We start from the raw sequence: 22615 nt of genomic DNA, 5'->3' as shown, positions 1-22615 counted from the left end.
CAGCGAAATTTTATAACATTCACAAAAAGCAGAAATAGAGATAAAATGAATCACTAACCTTGAATTATCTTCATCAGATGACACTCATTGGACTTCATGTTACACAATACATGTATGTTTTGTTTGATAAAGTTCATATAAAAAATCTGAGTTTACATTGGCGTATTAGATTCACTAGTTCCAAAAAGTGATTTTGCATAGCCTCTATCCTTTTGTACACCAAGCCGCATTTATCCCACTAGGGAAACGCCGTTATCAATTCCTTGTAACTATCTACTGTTTGTTTATGCATTTATGTGAATGACTTAGTTAGTAAATAAATTATTTAAGACGACTCATAGTGAAGACTGGGTTCGTGCAGATAACCAACAATTTATGTTTGGAATGAGACTAATGTGAGGTAGAATAAATAATTCATTAATCAAAAGACTATTGTTCAGATTTGAAAATATCTGAAGAGTTATATTAGGAAAATTATAACTTTGTAATCTGAATATTTTCCTAGTTAATTTTCCTAGTTAATTACCGTTACATGATTAATCAGTTTAATCGCGTAATAATAATTACAGAGAGTCATTTGACAAAGATTAATCTTCAGTTTAATGATGCCAAAGACAGGACAGTTACCTGTTTGCTGATGCTGTTCCTGTCTCGTTCCATGTCCGTTATTTATTAAATGTTTTCTCTCCAGCGTCATTCCATGTGCCAAGAACGCGTCTCCTTCCTGAGCGGTATGGAGGCTGCATGGTCCCATGGTGTTTATACTTGCGTATTATTGTTTGTACAGATGAACGTGGTACCTTCAGGCATTTGTAAATGGCTCCCAATGATGAACCAGACAGGTACACCTCCACATGACTCAAATGATGTCGATTAGCCTATCAGAAGTTTCTAAGGCCATGACATAATTTTCTGGAATTCTCCAAGCTGTTTAAAGGTACAGTCAACTTACTGTATGTAAACTTCTGACCCACTGGAATTGTGATACAGTGAATTATAAGTGAAATAATCTGTCTGTAAACAATTGTTGGAAAAATGACTTGTGTCATGCACAAAGTAGATGTCCTAACCGACTTAGCAAACTATAGCTTGTTAACAAGAAATTTGTGGAGTGGTTGAAAAACGAGTTTTAATCACTCCAACCTAAGTGTATGTAACCTTCTGACTTCAACTGTATGCTGTTGATTAAGGTTAGGGGTTAGGCGTTAGGGTAAATAGGATTTTGAATGGAAATATATTTTAGGTCCCAATGAGGATAGAAAACCAAGTGTCTGTGTGCGCAGCTGTCAGAGGTACTGGGCACAAGCAATCTACTGTTTATTTAGCACCTCTCGGTGTAATTCAACATGGAAGGATATGAAGCCAATTCTGGCATTAGATCAAAATCCAATGCAACCGTTTTTATCTCAATATCAAACAATTTTCTGCGTAACAATTAAGCACATTATTGTGATTGAAAACAATGAAAATTGTAAAAACAATGAACAAAAAAAGCTTCTTAGCAAAGAGCAATTTCTCAAGCAAGAATTTTGCTAGGATTGTTTGGGAGTGGTCTAAGTTGGGAGGGGAAAACTGAAACCTAGATGTTTTTGACAGAGGTTTGGAACTCTCTTTCTTATTGGTTTATTAACTAATTTAGCACCTGGTGATGGCATATGCTCAACTTCCAGTTGTTGAACAGTGTGTGAACAAAGCTGTAGCAAACTTTGAGACAAATCTTTGAAAACAAGATGCCAATACTTTGTTTTAAACTTCCTAAAGTGACTTTAATTACTTTAAAACCAGAAGGATATATTAAACATAGGTGAGAAGTCTGCTGCACTACACCTATGGCCAAAATAACCCACTGACTCATTTCTAAAAGTCGTTGAATGTATTGACCTGGAAATAGTGCTCCTGAGTTCAAGAATGCACAGTATTGACGGTGCCAGAGCTGGTGGCCACCGAAAGGATGAGAGCGAGAGGCCCGGGACCAATAGTTAAAGTTAAACTGGTTGTTCACCGGCTGAAGTAACATCTGAGGAGCAACCCAAAATGTTAGCGGGTGTTCAGCAGATCGGCCAAGTCCCACACAGATTGAATCATCGAACTCAACTTCAAAACAAGAGATCCTGGCTGGGAGAGATTTCTGAATATCAGGGAATGGATGTATGATGAACTGATCTTCTGATGCCAAGGGAGACCACAGAGGCCAGGGCGGGGGAGTTGGACCTGCAGATTTTGCACAGGAAAGCTGCGTAGTCCATAAGTGCTGAAAATGTTTTATTCAATTCACTGGAGCGTTAATGGACGGACAACTACAAACTGTACACTTAGAACATCACTACTACAGTCCTTAAACCCTGACTTTATTTATTTGAATGAAACTCGTTTGCCTGGCGACTCCACTATTGACTTGAATTAATTGACTTGGTTATTCTTGGCTTGGACACAATCGAAACGTTCAAATTAAAGCCCCTAAACCTTCAGGTGGCTTTTTGTTAGGAACAAATTATTTGAACAATATAGATTGAACAATGTCGACAAGTCAATGGATGGAATAATTGGTGTAACTGTGTGTCACAATATTATTTGTTATATTCTCTTGTTGTTTACCATTCAATATTAAAATTGTCCTGTTCTACAAGGGGACAGGACTTAGTTGCTTTTTTCAGCCACTTGCATGTGTAGTCTCTGTATGCTATATATATTTTTCTCTCTCTCTCACTCACTCACTCACTCACTCACTCACTCACTCACTCACTCACTCACTCACTCACTCACTCACTGACATTTACTCCTGAGGTGCTGGCCTGTTGCACCCCTACAAGCAATGTGATTATTATTATTTGACCCTGCTGGTCATCTATGAACATTTGAGCATCTTGGCCATGTTCTGTTATAATCTCCACCCGGCTCAGCCAGAAGAGGACTGGCCACCCCTCGTAGCCTGGTTCCTCTCTAGGTTTCTTCCTAGGTTCTAGCCTTTCTAGGGAGTTTTTCCTAGCCTAAATTTCCTAAATGTTCTGAGGGGGACCAACCAATTGTCACACCCTGACCATAGTTTACTTTGTATATTTCTATGTTTTGGTTGGTCAGGGTGTGAGCTGAGTGGGCATTCTATGTTTCATTGTCTAGTTTGTCTATTTCTATGTCTGGCCTGATATGGTTCTCAATCAGAGGCAGGTGTTAGTCATTGTCTCTGATTGGGAACCATCCTTATGAAATACATGTAATACATGCATCACTAGCCACTTTAACTATGCCACTTTGTTTACATACTCATCTCATATGTATATACTGTACGCGATACCATCTACTGTATCTTGCCTATGCTGCTCTGTACCATCACTCATTCATATATCCTTATGTACATATTCTTTATCCCCTTACACTGTGTACAATACAGTAGTTTTGGAATTGTTAGTTAGATTACTTGTTGGTTATTACTGCATTGTCGGAACTTGAAGCACAAGCATTTCGCTACACTCGCATTAACATCTGCTAACCATGTGTATGTGACAAATAAAATTTGATTTGATTTGATTTGATTTGATTTAGGTAGCCTGGGTTTCACTGTGTGTTTGTGGGTGTTCCTGTCTCTGTGTTCTCACCAGATAGGGCTGTTTCGGTTTTCGTTACGTTCTTTGTTTTGTAGTGTTTGTATCGATTCGTATTTTACGTTTGTTTATTAAACACAGATCGCAATCTACACGCCGCATTTTGGTCCGACTCTCCTTCACATACAGAAAACCCTGACACCAATCCTGTAGAGGTTAAAGAATGGGTTGTAAATTTAGATAAATAGGGTGGGATACACCTCAAACTCATTCTTGAACGCAAAATTTAATATGAAGGAAGTTGGAAAGGCTGTTGAGAAAGCAAAAACAAGAACAGCTACAGGAATAGCTTCCAAATTAAGTCCTAAAGTCTCCTAGGTTACTGCAGACTCTATTTTATACTTTTGAAATGTGTTTTGAAAAAGGTATCATCCATTAGACTTGGTACATATATATCATTAAACCAATCCCAAAGTCATCAAAGAATAATCCACAGGTTCCATTAAATTACAGAGGCATCAGCCTTATTACCACAGTATACAAGTTATCTTAAACAACAGGCGGGTTCACATTCCCTCATCAGACTAATGTATATTACCCTCTGTTTCCCCCATGTCTGTGTGTGGAATTGTTCCTTGTGTAGGGTGTTAAACTACAGGCTGGCTTGCACTAGGTTTGTTTATAACCTAGGTTTGTTTGTTTTGTTTAATCCGGTTCATGTTACCGTGGCTGTGCTTTGTGCTGCCTCGCCTGTGCCTTTGGGCCAGGGTGTATATTAAAGTCCTCCTGTTGTCACCCATCTCTGCTCTTCTGCGCCTGACTTCCCGGCAACCAGTCACTCACCCCGTTACACATATGCACAACAGGCGCTGGTGTGTGTGGCATGATCTGCACATTTGGGCGATGTGTCCCTTGGGTGTGGTTTCTGTCTGTACTTTTCGCCCACACACACCAATGTCACAAGCGGGAGGTGGGACTTCCTGTCCCTGGAGTGAACAGGTCTCAGGCGTGTCCGTATCCTCCCCTCCCCGTTCTTGTATGGTGTCTCTGTCTCCTGTTACGTGTGAGAAAATTGGGAATTAGATGGGCGCTGTTGATTCCGTGTCTTTATTGGCGTGTCAAATGGACAGTAAATGGCTGTTTCTAGGGCGGGTTTTAGGTTCAACTCTTGGGCACACTTGGGTAGATTGCTTTTGTATGTTGGAGCGATTTTGTGTACTCAGATGATGTTCCACTATCTCCACTCCTCGGTTTAATAGGCGGCCGTAACACTCACTTCTGATTTGCAGGTTCAACGAAGGTTCCATTATAAATAGGGATGAGGCCAACTCACCAATGGGACTTTGTGACATTCAATTTGCTGAGCTTGGAGTAACCTCCATTTCAATGCCACTCATTTAAGCAAATTAATTTAGATTTGACTTGTTAGAAGGCCATTCATGTCAAAACTACTCTTTCTGAATTCAAAATATAAACATGTAAATTGAAGTGAAAAAGAATTTAGAAGATGTGAAATGAAAGTGACCTCAACCTTGACACCCACATTCACTTGACACCCCCACACTGCACCAGGCATCTCCACCACTCCCACATTGAAACTATAGGTCAGTCGTGACCATGGAAGTGCTTGCCAGAGCTGCATGGATATCAGAATTTGGTGTTTTATCGCTTTAGAATGGGACTCCATAGAGAAGCATCACACAAAAGCCTAGTACCGCAACAGGCTTTCCACAAACAAATTATTGTATGTATCAAGTGTCAACTGCATCCTCATCCCTATTAATAATGGAACCTTCGTTGAACCTGCAAATGAGAAGTGAGTGTTGCGACCGCCTATTAAACCCAGCAGCGGAGATGGTGGAACAGCATCTGAATACATAAAATCCCTCCAACATACAAAAGTGTGCTCAGGAGCTAAACCAAAATCCTGCCTCAGAAACACCATCCATTAACTGTTAATTTGACGGGCCAAAAAAGAGACGTAACCAACAGCGTCCACCTAAATCCCAATATCTCACACTTGACAGGACTGCATAACAACGGGAAACAGAAACACCCATACAAGCGTTTTACATGACTGTTAACCATTCAGAGACAGGATGCTGTCATGGCATTCCTCCCTTACTCATGCTTCAGAAAAGGAGTGCTTAGACGCACAGGCTTGTTTTGTTACAAGCTGATCTGCTATTGGAATCCCCATCAGAGGCGAGGGAGACTGACAGAGGGGTAGATAGAACCACTGTGGTTATTATCTAACCCTGCTGGTCATCTATGAACGTTTAAATGTCTTGAAGGACGATCTGGCCTTAGTGGCATTACTCTTATAATCTCCACCCGGCACAGCCAGAAGAGGACTGGCCACCCCTCAGAGCCTGATTCCTCTCTAGGTTTCTTCCTAGGTTCCTTCCTGCCTGTAACGACGTTCGTCTGTAGGAGGAGAAGCGGACCAAAAAGCAGCGTGGTGGTTATTCATGTTCTTTAATGGAAAACTGACCGATACATGAAATAACTCAAATCTACAAAACAACAAACGGAACGTGAAAACCTATACAGCCTATCCTGTGACAACAAACACAGTGACAGGAACAATCACCCACAAACACACAGTGAAACCCAGGCTACCTAAGTATGATTCTCAATCAGAGACAACTAATGACACCTGCCTCTGATTGAGAACCATACTAGGCCGAAAACATAGAAATGCCCCAAAACATAGAAAAACAAACATAGACTGCCCACCCAACTCACGCCCTGACCATACTAAATAAATACAAAACAACAGAAATAGAGGTCAGAACGTGACAGTACCCCCCCCCAAAGGTGCGGACTCCGGCCGCAAAACCTTGACCTATAGGGGAGGGTCTGGGTGGGCGTCTGTCCGCGGTGGCGGCTCTGGCGCGGGACGCGGACCCCACTTCACCATTGTCTTAGTCCGCCTTATTGTCCGCCTCCCTGGCTTACTCACCATGGCCACCCCTCTCAATGACCCCACTGGACAGAGGGGCTGCTCGGGACAGAGGTGAAGCAGCTGCTCGGGACAGAGGGACAACTGCTCGGGACAGAGGGGCAGCTGCTCGGGACAGAGGGGCGATAGCAGCTCGGGACAGAGGGGCGATAGCCGCTCGGGACAGAGGGGCGATAGCTGCTCGGGACAGAGGGGCGGCAGCTGCTCGGGACAGAGGGGCGGCAGCTGCTCGGGACAGAGGGGCGGCAGCTGCTCGGGACAGAGGGGCGGCAGCTGCTCGGGACAGAGGGGCGGCAGCTGCTCGGGACAGAGGGGCAGCTGCTCGGGACAGAGGGACAGCTGCTCGGGACAGAGGGACAGCTGCTCGGGACAGAGGGACAGCTGCTCGGGACAGAGGGGCGGCAGCAGCTTTGGACAGAGGGGCAGCTGCTCGGGCGGCCCCTGGCTGACTGACGGCACTGGCGGCCCCTGGCTTACTGGCGGCCCCTGGCTGACTGGCGGCACTGGCGGCCCCTGGCTTACTGGCGGCCCCTGGCTTACTGGCGGCACTGGCGGCCCCTGGCTGACTGGCGGCACTGGCGGCCCCTGGCTGACTGGCGGCACTGGCGGCCCCTGGCTGACGGGCGGCACTGGCGGCTCCTGGCAGACGGGCGGCACTGGCGGCTCCTGGCGGCACTGGCGGCGCTGGGCAGACGGGCGGCGCTGGCGGCGCTGGGCAGGCGGGAGGCTCCGGCAGCGGCGGCGGACAGGCAGGAGGCTCCGGCAGAGGTGCCGGACAGGCGGGAGGCTCCGGCAGCGCTGGAGAGGAGGAAGCCCCTGTAAGGATGGGCCGGAGAGACAGCCTGGTACGGGGGGCTGCCACCGGAGGGCTGGTGCGTGGAGGTGGTGACGGATAGACCGGACCGTGAAGGCGTACTGGAGATCTTGAGAGCAGGGCTGGCACCAACCGCCCTGGCTGGATCTTCACCCTAGCCCGGCAGATGTGGGGAGCTGGGATGTAGCGCACCGGGCTAAGCACGCGTACTGGGGACACCGTGCGAACAACTGCATAACACGGTGCCTGACCAGCACCATGCCCGCCACAGTTAGCACTGCTAGGAGCACTGTAGTGCTGAGATGGCACAGGACGTGCAAGGCTAGGGAGATGCACAGGAGGCCTGGTGCGTGAGGCTGGCACAGTCTTCACCAGACCCCTCGCACGCACCTCAGGATGAGTATGGATAGCTGACCCCGGTGCCATTAAATCCCTGACACGCTCCGTCGGGCGAATGTCGTGCCTCATGCACCAAACCAGCAAATCCCTCATATCTCTCTCCTCCAATTTCCCCATTAACTCCTTCACAGTCTCTGCTTCGCTCACCTCCAACACCAGCTCTGGTTCTGAGCTCCTCCTTGGCTCCTCACGATAAACGGGGGGAGTTGGCTCAGGTCTGACTCCTGACTCTGCCACACTCCCCCTGTGCCTCCCCCCCAAGAAATGTTTGGGGGTGACTCTCGGGCTTCCATCCGCTCTGCCGTGCTAGTTCCTCATAATGCCGCCTCTCTGCTTTTGCTGCCTCCAGCTCGGCCTTGGGGCGGCAATATTCTCCTGGCTCTGCCCAGGGTCCTTTCCCGTCTAGAATCTCCTCCCAAGTCCATCTCTCCAAGTAGTGCAGCCTCTCCCACTGCTGCTTCTGCTGCTGCTGCTGTTGCTCCTCCTGCTGCTGCCTTTGCTGCTGCTGCTGTTGCTCCTGCTGCACCAGTCGCTTCTCCTGCTGCTGCTGTTGCTGCAGCCTCTGTTTACCACGCCGCTTGGTCCTTGGTGGGTGGGTGATTCTGTAACGACGTTCGTCTGTAGGAGGAGAAGCGGACCAAAAAGCAGCGTGGTGGTTATTCATGTTCTTTAATGGAAAACTGACCGATACATGAAATAACTCAGGCTAACCCAGGCTACCTAAGTATGATTCTCAATCAGAGACAACTAATGACACCTGCCTCTGATTGAGAACCATACTAGGCCAAAAACATAGAAATGCCCCAAAACATAGAAAAACAAACATAGACTGCCCACCCAACTCACGCCCTGACCATACTAAATAAATACAAAACAACAGAAATAGAGGTCAGAAAGTGACACTGCCTTTCTAGGAAGTTTTTCCTAGTCACTGTGCTTCTACATCTGCATTTCTTGCGCTTTGGGGTTTTAGGCTAGGTATCTGTATAGCACTTTGTGACAGCTGCTGTTGTAAAATTGGCTTTATAAAATAAACGTGATTGATAAAATTTGAGATACAGAAAGAGAAACGTATATACATTTACATAGAGAGAGGAAGGAAGTAGAGACAAGCAGAGGAGAGAGAACAAGAGGGAGGGTAAGAGATATGTGATTATCTGATACTTCCAGCCAACATCCAGGGGAGAGATTCTCTCTAAACCCGCTATGAGTACATTGAAAGACTGCTGTGCTCACTCACAACCCATAGAAATCACCTAGCGACAGGATGCAACAACCAACACAATACCAACCTTGTTTTATTTTGCTTTACACATCTTTGATGGGAATGCTTCCTTAGCACGGACTAGTTTACAATGCTTTCCTTTGAAGACATTGAGGTGAAGGGGAGAACATTCTGGTGGTTTTTCATATAAAAAAACATGTTGAGAATGATCAGGACTGTTCAAAACAGAACTTTTTAAACATAGCAGTTCATTAGTATTTCAACATAGCAGTGTTCAAGTAGCATAGCACGGTGGTGTAAGAATGTTCTCATGTGAAGAATGTTCTGGACCTTGGCCTGCATAATATTGTCACATAACGAACATGGTGGACATGCCGTCGGGCAGAGCTCTACTTGTCCCTATGCTGCACTCAAATTTCTCTTCAGGGACAATAAAGATTTGCTGAACTGAACATAAGCATACCCAAGGAGATTCACGAGAAGGAAGGTGGACTGACTGAATCCAACTCCGCGAGTTCTTGAACTGAATCAATGTATTTTCCTCCAAGCAAGTAGGTAGATTTGTCAGCACAGGCTGTCAAATTACCTTCGTTGAAAGAAAGTGTGTCACTCTGTGGCAGTGAGTGGCAAAATTAAAAACACACCTCTTATTAGAACGAGAGACAAGTTATTGTTTTATACCAAAGGTTCTATGGAGTTGATCAAAAATCTCCCTGTTTGGTAGCATGTCAACGACATAGCCAGGTTCATCAATCAATCAATCAATCAATCAATCAATCAAATGTATTTCTGAAGCCCTTTTTACACCAGCAGATGTCACGAAGTGCTTAAACAGAAACCCTGCCTAAAACCCCAAACAACAAGCAATGCAGATGTAGAAGCACTCCTGGCTACGTCACAGGGGTTCCAGTGTCTTTTGGGCTTCCTAATGAATTATAAGTTAGACAGGACACGCTACACGGTACTCCGCTAGCATACACGGAGGAGAGCAAATGCCCTTCGGAGGCCAAAGCAGCATCCACTTTCGCTCGTTGGCCTCCTAAGGACAGACGGATGCAATGGTCGCCAACCCATCCACTGCCTTCTGCCACTTTTTGACACTGGCTACACCCACCTTATACAGGCTCAGCTGTCTGCCTCTATGTTAAATGAGTGCAACTGTTTTTCCCCCCTGTTTTTTGTTCTCATCACAGAAAAATCACAGTTTTGTAAACCCCTCAAAAGACTGTGTTCTTCAGGTTAAAGGATCCTGGTGTGAGAAATACTCACGCTGACTTCTGCTATCTCCAGTGTCTTTATCTTTTGTTTTCACGACAGCGCGATTTCAAGTTTGGCGTAATCTCCTTATTTGTCAAGTCACACTGACCTAGCTACCTGACAGCACCGAGGACGTCATTGTCATAAGAAAGCAATGAAAGCTTTCAGCAAGAAAACCAGATCTTTTAGGAGCCATTGAGATGAGAGAGAGAGCAAGAGAAAGGTAGTAGAGATACATCCAACATGTTATTGTTGTTGTGGCTCTATTTTCTCTCGAATAAAAAACACACACACCTTTTTAAGGAAAGCAAAGCAAGATGGCCGAACAACATCACTGTTATTTTCTTTTTTTAGTCATCCCCATCTGTCTCTGATGGTGAACTGAGGTCCACCTACGTACTGCAGGGAGGAATGAAAGGAAGAGTGAGAAAGAGAGAGAGAGGTATCTGTTGGAGCCCATTGTGTCTAGATGATTGCTCCCAAAGAATCTTCTCCACACACAGATACTGTAGATCAAAAACAGTCATACATGGCATAAATACTAATGTCAGAAACATCTATTTTTTTTCTTTACAGTAAATAACTGCATTTTTCAATGATTGTTGTAGCTTCAATGTATCTCTGGTGTCTGAGAATATGTTGTGATAGAAATAGTTCATCATAACCAAATCACAAAATGTTGATTGCACACCATGCAAAAACATGTAATGAATGTTAATTCAAGTTAATTCAAGTTGAACCCAACCTGCATTATCACTTTGATGTGCATTCAGATACTTTTTCAGTTCTGTGATAAAACAAAATGATATGGCTGAAAAAATATACATCCTCATGAAACGTGACTCAGCGTTACATTTACAGCAACAACCAATACAATAATGCACATCTTCTCATCCGTTTCCATTTGTTCAGAAATGTCTTAAACACAATTTTCCCGGAAGCAGTAGATTTCATTCTGCTCTGTTCTAGTGTAATGTTGAGAGTAATATTTGCGGATCACTGTGCCATATGGTAGCATTGATCAAGGGTAGATACCGTGTCTGGCACGGGTCCCTTTCCTGTGGCGCTGTCTCAGCCCACTTGAAAGTAATTTGTGCTTCTAGTCCCAATGCCTTCCTTTCTATTATTTTCCTTTCTCTTCCTTTCCCACCAGGAACCATACCGTACATCAGACAAATCTCAGTGCTACTCTACAGTGCATTACACGGTCCAGCAATTTAGAAAAAAAACGAATTTCAAATCTCCAAACTCAATCTTATCGCATTGTGAGTGGTGAGAGAGACTGGTGAATAATGTAATCAGTGAGAGTGAGTTTCAGCCGTTAGAAACCTTAAGGAAAGGAAATCTTTAACACTGCTGTAGTAATGTTGGATTGGGGTTCTTTCAGCTCCTTTGGGTTCAATTGTGAAGATGCTCATTAGATATTTACTGCCTCTGCTGCTAATAAGAGCCAGCCTTTCTCTTGGCAGCATGGAGGAGTCCACTTGTCTTCAAAGAGAACAGGGCTTTAAGAGGAGGGCTGCTGAGGGATGCCACCGATGGTGAGGCAGTCTGGACTGGGTCCTTAACAGGTGCAAGAGCAGTAGGTAGCCAGAGTAGGTGCCTGCTACAAAAAAAGAGGTAACCAGCAGACACTTTTGAAAAGTGCTCATCAGTTTGTCTAGAGAGGCTTACCTTTGATCAAAGTCAGTACAAATCTTTCCAATCGGGTGATTGTTAAGGGGCTCCTTGAGAGTAGGTGATACTTCTCAGCCCAGCAAATTGGCAGCTAATGTTCCAGGGGCCCAACATGTCCTCCACCAGAACCCAGCACCTGTCCTCCGGACCGTACAGCGCCCACTCCACGAGGTATTGAAGGCCCCTCGCCCGACGCCTCGAATCCAGGATGGACCGAACGGAGTACGCCGGGGCCCTCTCGATGTCAAGAGGGGGCAGAGGAACCTCCCGTACCTCAGACTCCTGGAGCGGACCAACCACCACCGGCCTGAGGAGAGACACATGGAACGAGGGGTTAATTCGGTAATCGGAGGGAAGCTGTAACCTGTAACACACCTCGTTCACTCTCTTCAGGACTTTTAATGACCCCACAAACCGCGGACCCAGCATCCGGTAGGGCAGGCGGAGGGGCAGGTTTCGGGTCGAGAGCCAGACCCGGTCCCCCGGTGCAAACACCTTGCCTGACGCCTGCCCTGCCTGACCTTACCTGACGAGGATTCAGTCTCCTCGCTGCCCGGATGTACTCCAGGTTGCGGTGGTCAATCCAGATTAGAAAAGGGTGTTTAGCTCCCTCAAGCCAATGTCTCCACGCCTTCAAAGCCTTGACCACAGCTAACAGCTCCCGGTCCCCCACATCATAGTTCCGCTCCGCCGGGCTGAGCTCCATCGAGAAGAAGGCACAGGGGCGGAGCTTCGGTGGCGTGCCCGAGAGCAGAGAGAGCATGGCTCCTATCCCAGCCTCGGACGCGTCCACCTCCACTATAAACACCAAAGAGAGATCTGGATGGGCCAGCACGGAAGCCGAGGTAAACAGAGCCCTTAGCTGCCCAAAAGCCCTGTCCGCCTCAGCCGACCACTGCAAACGTACAGGACTTCCCTTCAGCAGTGAGGTAATAGGAGCCGCCACCTGCTCAAAACCCCAGATAAATCTCTGGTAGTAATTGGCAAACCCTAAAAAACGCTGCACCTCCTTTACCGGAGGACTCCCTTTACTGGGATTCGGCCAATTAAGCATAGCTGAAATGCGGTCACTCTCCATCTCCACCCCTGAGGTGGAAATGCGATACCCTAGGAAGGAGACGGCCTGCTGACAGAACAGGCATTTCTCAGCCTTGACGTACAGGTCTTGCTCCAACAGTCGTCCAAGCACCCTGCACTCCAGGGACACATGCTTGACGCGTGTAGCGGAGTATATCAGAATGTCATCGATATACACCACAACACCCTGCCCGTGCAGGTCCCTGAAAATCTTGTCTACAAAGGATTGGAAGACTGATGGAGCATTCATCAACCTGTGACATGACAAGTATGGCATGACAAGGTACTCATAATGCCCTGAGGTGGTACTGAATGCCATCTTCCACTCGTCTCCCTCCCTGACACACACCAGGTTGTACGCGCTCCTGAGATCCAGTTTAGTGAAGAAGCATGTCCCGTGCATTGACTCAATCGCCGTGGCGATGAAAGGTAGCAGGAAACTCACCGTGATTTGATTTAGACCTCGATAGTCAATACACGGGCGCAGACCTCCCTCCTTCTTCTTCACAAAAAATAAACTTGAGGAGTCGGGTGAAGTGGAGGACCGAATGTACCCCTGGGATTCAGAGACATATGTCTCCATAGCCGCCGTCTCCACTGGCGACAGGGGACACACGTGACTCCTGGGAAGAGCGGCATCTACCAGGAGATTTATCGCACAATCATCCTCGCGACCACCCCTTGAGAGCCCTCTGTTGCCGTGAAATAGGGGAAAAAAACATGCACAAACAGGTGGACAACAGAGAGCTCTGGATGAGAGTGGTGCAAACTCACCTGGGGTGACACCAGAGAGCCCTGCCTGCTGCCTCGACTCCCAGAGGCACCAACCCTGCACCGACCAGCAGTGTGTGCCCTCTGCGGCCACAGATGGTGCACGTGAAGGCCCCTCCTCCGACCTCCCAGCCCCTCTCAGCTCCATAGGCACCGGAGCGGGGGTTCTGGAAGCTGGAACCGACACAGCCCTCTCTGGACATCCGCGGGTGACCAGCAGGGTATCCAACCGAATGGACAGATCCACCAGCTGGTCATAGGTGATGGTGGCATCCCTGCAGGCCAACTCCCAATGGACATCCTCGCGCAGGCTGCATCGGTAGTGGTCGATGAGGGCCCTGTCGTTCCAACCTGCTCCGGAGGCCAAGGTCCGAAATTCCAGGGCGAACTCCTGGGCGCTCCTCGTCCCCTGCCTCAGGTGGAAGAGACGTTCCCCCGCCGCTCTACCCTTGGGCGGATGGTCAAAGACGGCCCGGAAACGGGGGGTGAACTCCTCGAAGTGGTCCAACGCCGCGTCTCCTTCTCCCCACACCGCGTTTGCCCACTCCAGAGCTCTCACCGAGAGGCATGAGACGAGGGCGGACACTCTCTCCCTTCCCGAGGGAGCTGGGTGAACAGTGGCCAGGTATAAGTCCAGCTGTAACAGGAACCCCTGGCACCGTGCTGCCGTCCCATCATACTCCCTGGGAAGGGAGAGACGCATCCCACTGGGACTGGATCCAGGAGGGACGGTAGAGGTAACCCCGGGTTGTGCTGGTCGAGGTGCTGGAGAGACTCCCTGTCTCTCCCAGCGGTCCATGGTCTGGACAACGCGATCCATCGTGGTGCTGAGATGTTGCAGCATCGCCGAGTGTCCTCGGACGTGCTCCTCGACCCCTCGGACCGGGGTACCTGCTCCTGCTGACTCCATGGGAGGTGTGGAATTCTGTCAGGTTGTGCGCTACTGGTAAGAAGTTAGGTGCAGGAGAGCGGAGAGTTGTGATCAGGCGCACACTTTACAGTTTTTTGGGATTGCTTACACACTCAAATTAAAAGTAGTACACTATTAGCAAAACCTTACACTCAAGAAGCAAAACATCCGCCCATATTTGCACAACTATAAGCACATTGTCAAGCTCACACTTGTTGCAAAACTCTACACACAGTGATTTGCAAAACACTAAACACACTTAACATACATTACACACAAAAATCTATCAAATTACCACACCTTCCAACCAATTGGTTCAACACAGTCATCAGGTGTGCAAACACTCGTTTGCTTAATTGTAGACACACCAATCAGGTGTATAAGCACTCTAAAAAGCAGCAGGTGAGTTCATCGGTCTTCAAGCACAATGGAAAGAGTCAGAGAAAGAGTAAGACGAGGAGGAGGAGGAGGACGAGGACGAGGAGAACGAGGAGGATGAGGAGGAGAACGAGGAGGACGAGGAGGAGGACGAGGAGGAGGAGGAAGGGGAGGAAGAAGGTGCTCAAAGAGGACCGAATCTGACAAATGAGATCCGCGCAACACTGGTTGACCACGTTGTCAACCACGGCCTGACGCTGAGGGAGGCTGACTGCGTGTACAGCCAAATCTAAGCCGATATACAGTGGCAAGTGTGATGAGAACATTTTGACTGGAAAATAGGTATTGTAAAAATATCATCATATCAAAAACATCTGCATGGTTTCAGTAACTGCTTACAGTACAGTAGTCTATGCACTATCAGCACTTCTGTTACCTTTTCCTGTGAAATTACTGTACTATTGTATACTGTTTTTTTTCTACATAGGATTGAGGGTCAGGGACGAAAAGGGGGAAGGCCTCCTATGTTCACAGAACAGCAAGAGAGGGAGATAGTAAACATGGTTTTGGCCAACAATGCTATAACACTCAAGCAGCTCCAAGCTAACATTGTCAATAACTACGCCATTTTCAACGATATCCATCAGGTCTCAACATCAACACTGGCACGCATCCTAAAAAAAACATATTCAAATGAAGCAAATTTATCGAGTGCCTTTCGAGCGCAATTTCGAAAGGGTGAAACGACTGCGGCATGATTATGCAGAGGTATGTATTCACTTTAGCAGTGTGATCTTGCATACTGTCTCATCATCTTTTACTGTACTGTAATATGTATACTAGATCTACAGTGAACTACACAATTTTGCCTGACACTGTTTTTCAGAGAGTTTTACGAATGGATGGAGAGGAGATCCAGCATTAGTTAATTTACGTAGATGAGGCTGGGTTCAACCTGACGAGAACATGAAGGAGTGGAAGGAACATCATTGGCCACAGGGCTATAGTCAATGTCCCAAGGCAACGTGGGGGAAATATAACACTCTGTGCAGCACAGAATTGGGTCCTCCACCGCCATGCCCATATGGGCCCTTACAACACAGCACTCATACTTACATTCTTGGACCAATTGCACAACATAATAGCAGCAAATCGATCATATGCAATACATTGTTGTCTGGGACAATGTGTCTTTTCACCGCTCTGCTCTGGTTCAGAACTGGTTTCAGCAACATCCACATTTCACCGTCCTATATCTTCCACCATACTCTCCATTCCTCAACCCTATAGAAGAGTTTTTCTCGGCATGGCGGTGGAAGGTATATGATCTCCGTCTCCAGGCTGAGGTACCCCTCATCCAAGCCATGGAGGAGGCCTGTGACCAGATGGAGGTAGCAGCAATGCAAGGATGGATTCGTCATTCAAGACGTTTCTTTCCAAGGTGTCTTGCTAATGACAACATTGCCTGCGATGTTGATGAAATTCTCTGGCCAGATCCAGCTAGGCGAAAAGACAATGTCTAGTTATTTAAAAAAAAAAAAAATGTTTTAACTTACAATACGTAAAGTGACATTTGGTTACAGTATTATGAATCTCCATGTCAACATTTTGGGCATGTTGGGAAATAAATGAGTTTCTTCAGTCTGCAACATTGGTCTTGTGTAGTGTTTGGTGAATTTACATTATATTTGTACTTTGTTGATAGTAGCCTACTCTAATCATAGGGAAGTAGAAGTGCTAAAAGTGTTTTAGGTTTATCACAGCAGAGTGTAACTCGTGCAAACAGAGTATAGTGAAACGTGTGTGTTTCATATGGGAACAAAGTGTCGTTTTTAAAAAGAAGTGTATAGTTTTTACAAGAGTGTTTAATTTTGCAAAGGATCTGTAGTGTTTTGCTAATTGGGTGTGTTTGTGCTAATTGGGTGTAGTGTTTTGAAAACACTGGCCCTGTTTTGAAAATCGTGCTTAAGCAATCAAAAAAAACTGATTGGCAGAAGTAACAACAAAACAGTGCAAAAACAGTCACAATAATGCATAAGTTAAACAATTAAACACACTCGGGCTCAACACGGTACCCGGGGAAAAAACAGCCTGGTGCGTAACACTAAACACGTAACAAATGGAACAATGACAAGTGGAGCGGCGATGGCTAAAATACCGGTGACGTTAACCTTTATTTAACTAGGCAGGTCAGTTTAAGAACAAATTCTTATTTTTATAATGACGGCCTACCATGGCCAAACCCACCCCTAACCTGGACGACACTGGGCCAATTGTGCGCCGCCCTACGGGACTCCCGATCACAGCAGGTTGTGGTGCGGCCCGGGATCGAACCAGGGTCTGTAGTGATGCCCCTAGCACGGAGATGAAGTGCCTTAAGTTACATGGACTCACTCAGCATTCAATAATAGTGTTTAACATGATTTTTGAATGACTACCTCATCTCTGTACCCCACACATACAATTATCTGTAAGGTCCCTCAGTCAAGCAGTTCATTTTAAACACAGATTCAACCACAATGACTAGAGAGGCTTTCCAGTGCCTCACAACTTTGGTAGATATCTGACATTGAATATCCCTTTGATTATGGTGAAGTTATTAATTACACTTTGGCTTATGTATCAATACACCCAGTCACTAGAAAGATACAGACCTCCTTTCTAACTCTGTTTCGGGAGATGAAGGAAACCGCTCAGGAATTTCACCATGAGGCCAATGGTGACTTTAAAACAGTTACAGAGTTGAATGGCTGTAACAGGAGAAAACTGAGGAAGGATGAACATTGTAGTTACTCCACAATACTAACCTGATTGACCGAGTGAAAAGAAGCAAGCCTGTACACAATAAAAATATTCCAAAACATGCATCCTATTTGCAACAAGGCAAACAATAACCAATAGCCAGATTTGAACTAATGTGTTGACAACCTTAACAGCAACACTTTTTTTCTGTGTCAAACATGATACTTTATCGGTAAAACTGAAACAAATGTAGAAAGCATTTAACTTTTTGTCCTGAATACAAAGTGTTATGTTTGGGGGAAATCCAATACAACACATTACTGAGTACCACTCTCCCTATTTTCAAGAATAGTGGGGGCTGCGTCATGTTATGGGTTTCCCTGGAATCAATCAGGCCTGGGGAGTTTTTCAGGGTGAAAAATAAACGGAATGGAGCTAAGCACAGGCAAAATCCTAGAGGAAAACCTGGTTCAGTCTGTTTTCCACCAGACACTGGGAGATTAATTCACCGTTCAGCAGGAGATTTACCTAAAACACAAGGCCAAATCTACACTGGGAGTTGACAGTGAATGTTCCCGAGTAGACAAATTACAGTTTTGACTTAAATCTGTCTAAAAAAAATCCATGGCAAGACTTGAAAATGGTTGTCTAACAATGATCAAACAACCAATTTGACAGAGCTTGAAGAGTAATGTGCAAATGTTGCACTATCCAGGTGTGGAAAGCTCTTAGAAACTTACCCAGAAAGACTCACAGCTGTAATTGTTGCCAGAGGTGATTATAACATGTATTGAGTCAGAGGGTTGAATACTTATCTAAACGAGAAATATTTGTGTTTTATTATTCAAATTAGATAAATTTTATTATTTGTATTTTTTTTTACAAATGTTAGAATATTTCTTCCACTTTGACATTAGAGTATTTTGTGTAGATCATTGACCAAAAATTACAATTGAATTAATTTTAAGACAACCAAATGTCATAAAATTCAAGCAGTGTGAATACTTTCTGAAAGCACTGCATCGGGAAAATTAATGTAATGTATTTCAAAATTAAACATTAAAGAATGTTTTTTTGAATATATTTTCACATGTATTTATCAATATATTTCCAAATGCATTTGCAAATATTTTGTTAAACATTTTCCAACATGCATTTCAATCTATGGCAAATCCAAAACACTAACCAATAGCCACATTTTAACTAATGTGTTGACAACCTTAAACAGCAACACTTTAGGCTCTTCTGTGTCAAACATGATACTTTATCGGTTCTGTAGTGACACCAAGCCTTTCATGTAAATATGACAAATAAGTCAACTTAACAAGAGCATTTGATCCAACGTCCAGAACTTTACATTTACAGTATTGGGTCACTTTTGGTATGTTAAGTAGAAATTATGCACCAATATTGAATTTTAGCCTGTCATATGAAATTAAGTGCCCTTTAATATATTGAGGATTCAATCAATCTGATTTTCAATATAAATAAAGACTTGCTAAAGGGCCAAAATGTTGACATGTCCCTTTATGCACATTCTGTGACTAAGATTTTAACCCACTAACCCCCCAAAATACTCCAAGTTTTCACTACCATTGTAAAGCTCTGGCTTATTTTGTTGCTTCGACAAAGTTATTTCTGGAGATGATTATTTATTTAATATGATTAGTGATTCATTTACGTCTGTCTCTCATTTTAAGGTCAACCCTGTTATATGTGAACTGAACTCTCATTTCATTATGGTGAAACCATTCCTTTTTAAATATTTATTTTAAAAAGAAACATTGAACATCTAATAGTCTCGTCATCTAATAATGTAAATGCAGCTGAGTTTTCACCATTTTCTGGTGCTTTGTGGTGAAAAAGTGAACGGGTCACCATAACATCAAAATGTGTTACCATTGGCTAGACATTTTTTTTAAACAATTTAACATTTCAGTTGCCCCTCCCTGTTACAGAAAAACAAGCTTCCATTCCCCCTGTCGCCAGGGGAGTCATGGTTGATTTAACTAATAGGCTAATTACCAGTTTGAGGTCCGTTCAAGTGGATTTTTCCCAGGTGTGGTAAATTCCCACTTCCCACTTTGTTACAACGCACCATAACACCGTTTACCATCAATGTAGAGCCGTATAATACCAGTCATTGGAAGCCCAAAACCTAGACCTACACTTTGACATATTGTGGTTGACATATAGTGATGTAGGATGTATAGTTTTGGTTTAAAATTTATAAAAACTAAAATAATAAAAACAGGCTTGTTCCCAATCTCGGGAAATATTGTATTAAGCTGAAGAGTGGTTTTGGTTTGGTGGCCCCCCCAAAAATTATAGTTTGAGCAATACTTAAAGAGTAATTTAAGAAGACAAATTAGGAACCACTTTGGTCACCATGTAGAATAGATGTCATAGACATGCATTTCTGGAATTTTGTCAGAAAATTGTCAGGCATCACATTAATTTCTGGAATATTGTCATAATATTGTCAAGCAGCACATTCATTTCTGGAATTTTGTCAGAAAATTGTCAGGCATCACATTCATTTCTGGAATATTGTCAGAATATTGTCAGGCATCACATTCATTTCTGGAATATTGTCAGAATATTGTCAGGCATCACATTCATTTCTGGAATATTGCCAGAATATTGTCAGGCATCACATTCATTTCTGGAATATTGTCAGGCATCACATTCATTTCTGGAATATTGTCAGAATATTGTCAGGTTTCACATTCATTTCTGGAATATTGTCAGGCATCACATTCATTTCTGGAATATTGTCAGAATATTGTCAGGCAGCACATTCATTTCTGGAATATTGTCAGAATATTGTCAGGTATCACATTCATTTCTGGAATATTGTCAGAATATTGTCAGGCATCACATTCATTTCTGGAATATTGCCAGAATATTGTCAGGCATCACATTCATTTCTGGAATATTGTCAGGCATCACATTCATTTCTGGAATATTGTCAGAATATTGTCAGGCATCACATTCATTTCTGGAATATTGTCAGGCATCACATTCATTTCTGGAATATTGCCAGAATATTGTCAGGCATCACATTCATTTCTGGAATATTGTCAGGCATCACATTCATTTCTGGAATATTGTCAGAATATTGTCAGGCATCACATTCATTTCTAGAATATCATCAGGTATCACATTCATTTCTGGAATATTGTCAGAATATTGTCAGGCAGCACATTCATTTCTGGAATATTGTCAGAATATTGTCAGGCAGCACATTCATTTCTGGAATATTGTCAGGCATCACATTCATTTCTGGAATATTGCCAGAATATTGTCAGGCATCACATTCATTTCTGGAATATTGTCAGGCATCACATTCATTTCTGGAATATTGTCAGAATATTGTCAGGCATCACATTCATTTCTAGAATATCATCAGGCATCACATTCATTTCTGGAATATTGTCAGAATATTGTCAGGCAGCACATTCATTTCTGGAATATTGTCAGAATATTGTCAGGCAGCACATTCATTTCTGGAATATTGTCAGAATATTGTCAGGTATCACATTCATTTCTGGAAAATTGTCAGAATATTGTCAGGTTTCTCATTCATTTCTGGAATATCATCAGGCATCACATTTATTTCTGGAATATTGTCAGAATATTGTCAGGCATCACATTCATTTCTGGAATATTGTCAGGCATCACATTCATTTCTGGAATATTGTCAGAATATTGTCAGGCAGCACATTCATTTCTGGAATATTGTCAGAATATTGTCAGGCATCACATTCATTTCTGGAATATTGTCAGGCATCACATTCATTTCTGGAATATTGTCAGACTATTGTCAGGCAGCACATTCATTTCTGGAATATTGTCAGAATATTGTCAGGCAGCACATTCATTTCTGGAATATTGTCAGAATATTGTCAGGTATCACATTCATTTCTGGAATATTGTCAGAATATTGTCAGGTTTCACATTCATTTCTGGAATATCATCAGGCATCACATTCATTTCTGGAATATTGTCAGAATATTGTCAGGCATCACATTCATTTCTGGAATATTGTCAGGCATCACATTCATTTCTGGAATATTGTCAGAATATTGTCAGGCATCACATTAATTTCTGGAATATCGTCAGGCATCACATTCATTTCTGGAATATTGTCAGAATATTGTCAGGCATCACATTCATTTCTGGAATATTGTCAGGCATCACATTCATTTCTGGAATATTGTCAGAATATTGTCAGGCAGCACATTCATTTCTGGAATATTGTCAGAATATTGTCAGGCAGCACATTCATTTCTGGAATATTGTCAGAATATTGTCAGGTATCACATTCATTTCTGGAATATTGTCAGAATATTGTAAGGTATCACATTCATTTCTGGAATATTGTCAGAATATTGTCAGGTATCACATTAATTTCTGGAATATCGTCAGGCATCACATTAATTTCTGGAATATTGTCAGAATATTGTCAGGCATCACATTCATTTCTGGAATATTGTCAGGCATCACATTCATTTCTGGAATATTGTCAGAATATTGTCAGGCAGCACATTCATTTCTGGAATATTGTCAGAATATTGTCAGGCAGCACATTCATTTCTGGAATATTGTCAGAATATTGTCAGGTATCACATTCATTTCTGGAATATTGTCAGAATATTGTCAGGTTTCACATTCATTTCTGGAATATCATCAGGCATCACATTTATTTCTGGAATATTGTCAGAATATTGTCAGGCATCACATTCATTTCTGGAATATTGTCAGGCATCACATTCATTTCTGGAATATTGTCAGAATATTGTCAGGCAGCACATTCATTTCTGGAATATTGTCAGAATATTGTCAGGCATCACATTCA

The sequence above is a fragment of the Oncorhynchus mykiss genome, chromosome 16 (assembly GCF_057628025.1).
Source record: "Oncorhynchus mykiss isolate SJ-2025 chromosome 16, ASM5762802v1, whole genome shotgun sequence".
Classification (NCBI taxonomy): Eukaryota; Metazoa; Chordata; class Actinopteri; order Salmoniformes; family Salmonidae; genus Oncorhynchus; species Oncorhynchus mykiss.
Note: the sequence above shows the minus strand (reverse complement) of the source record.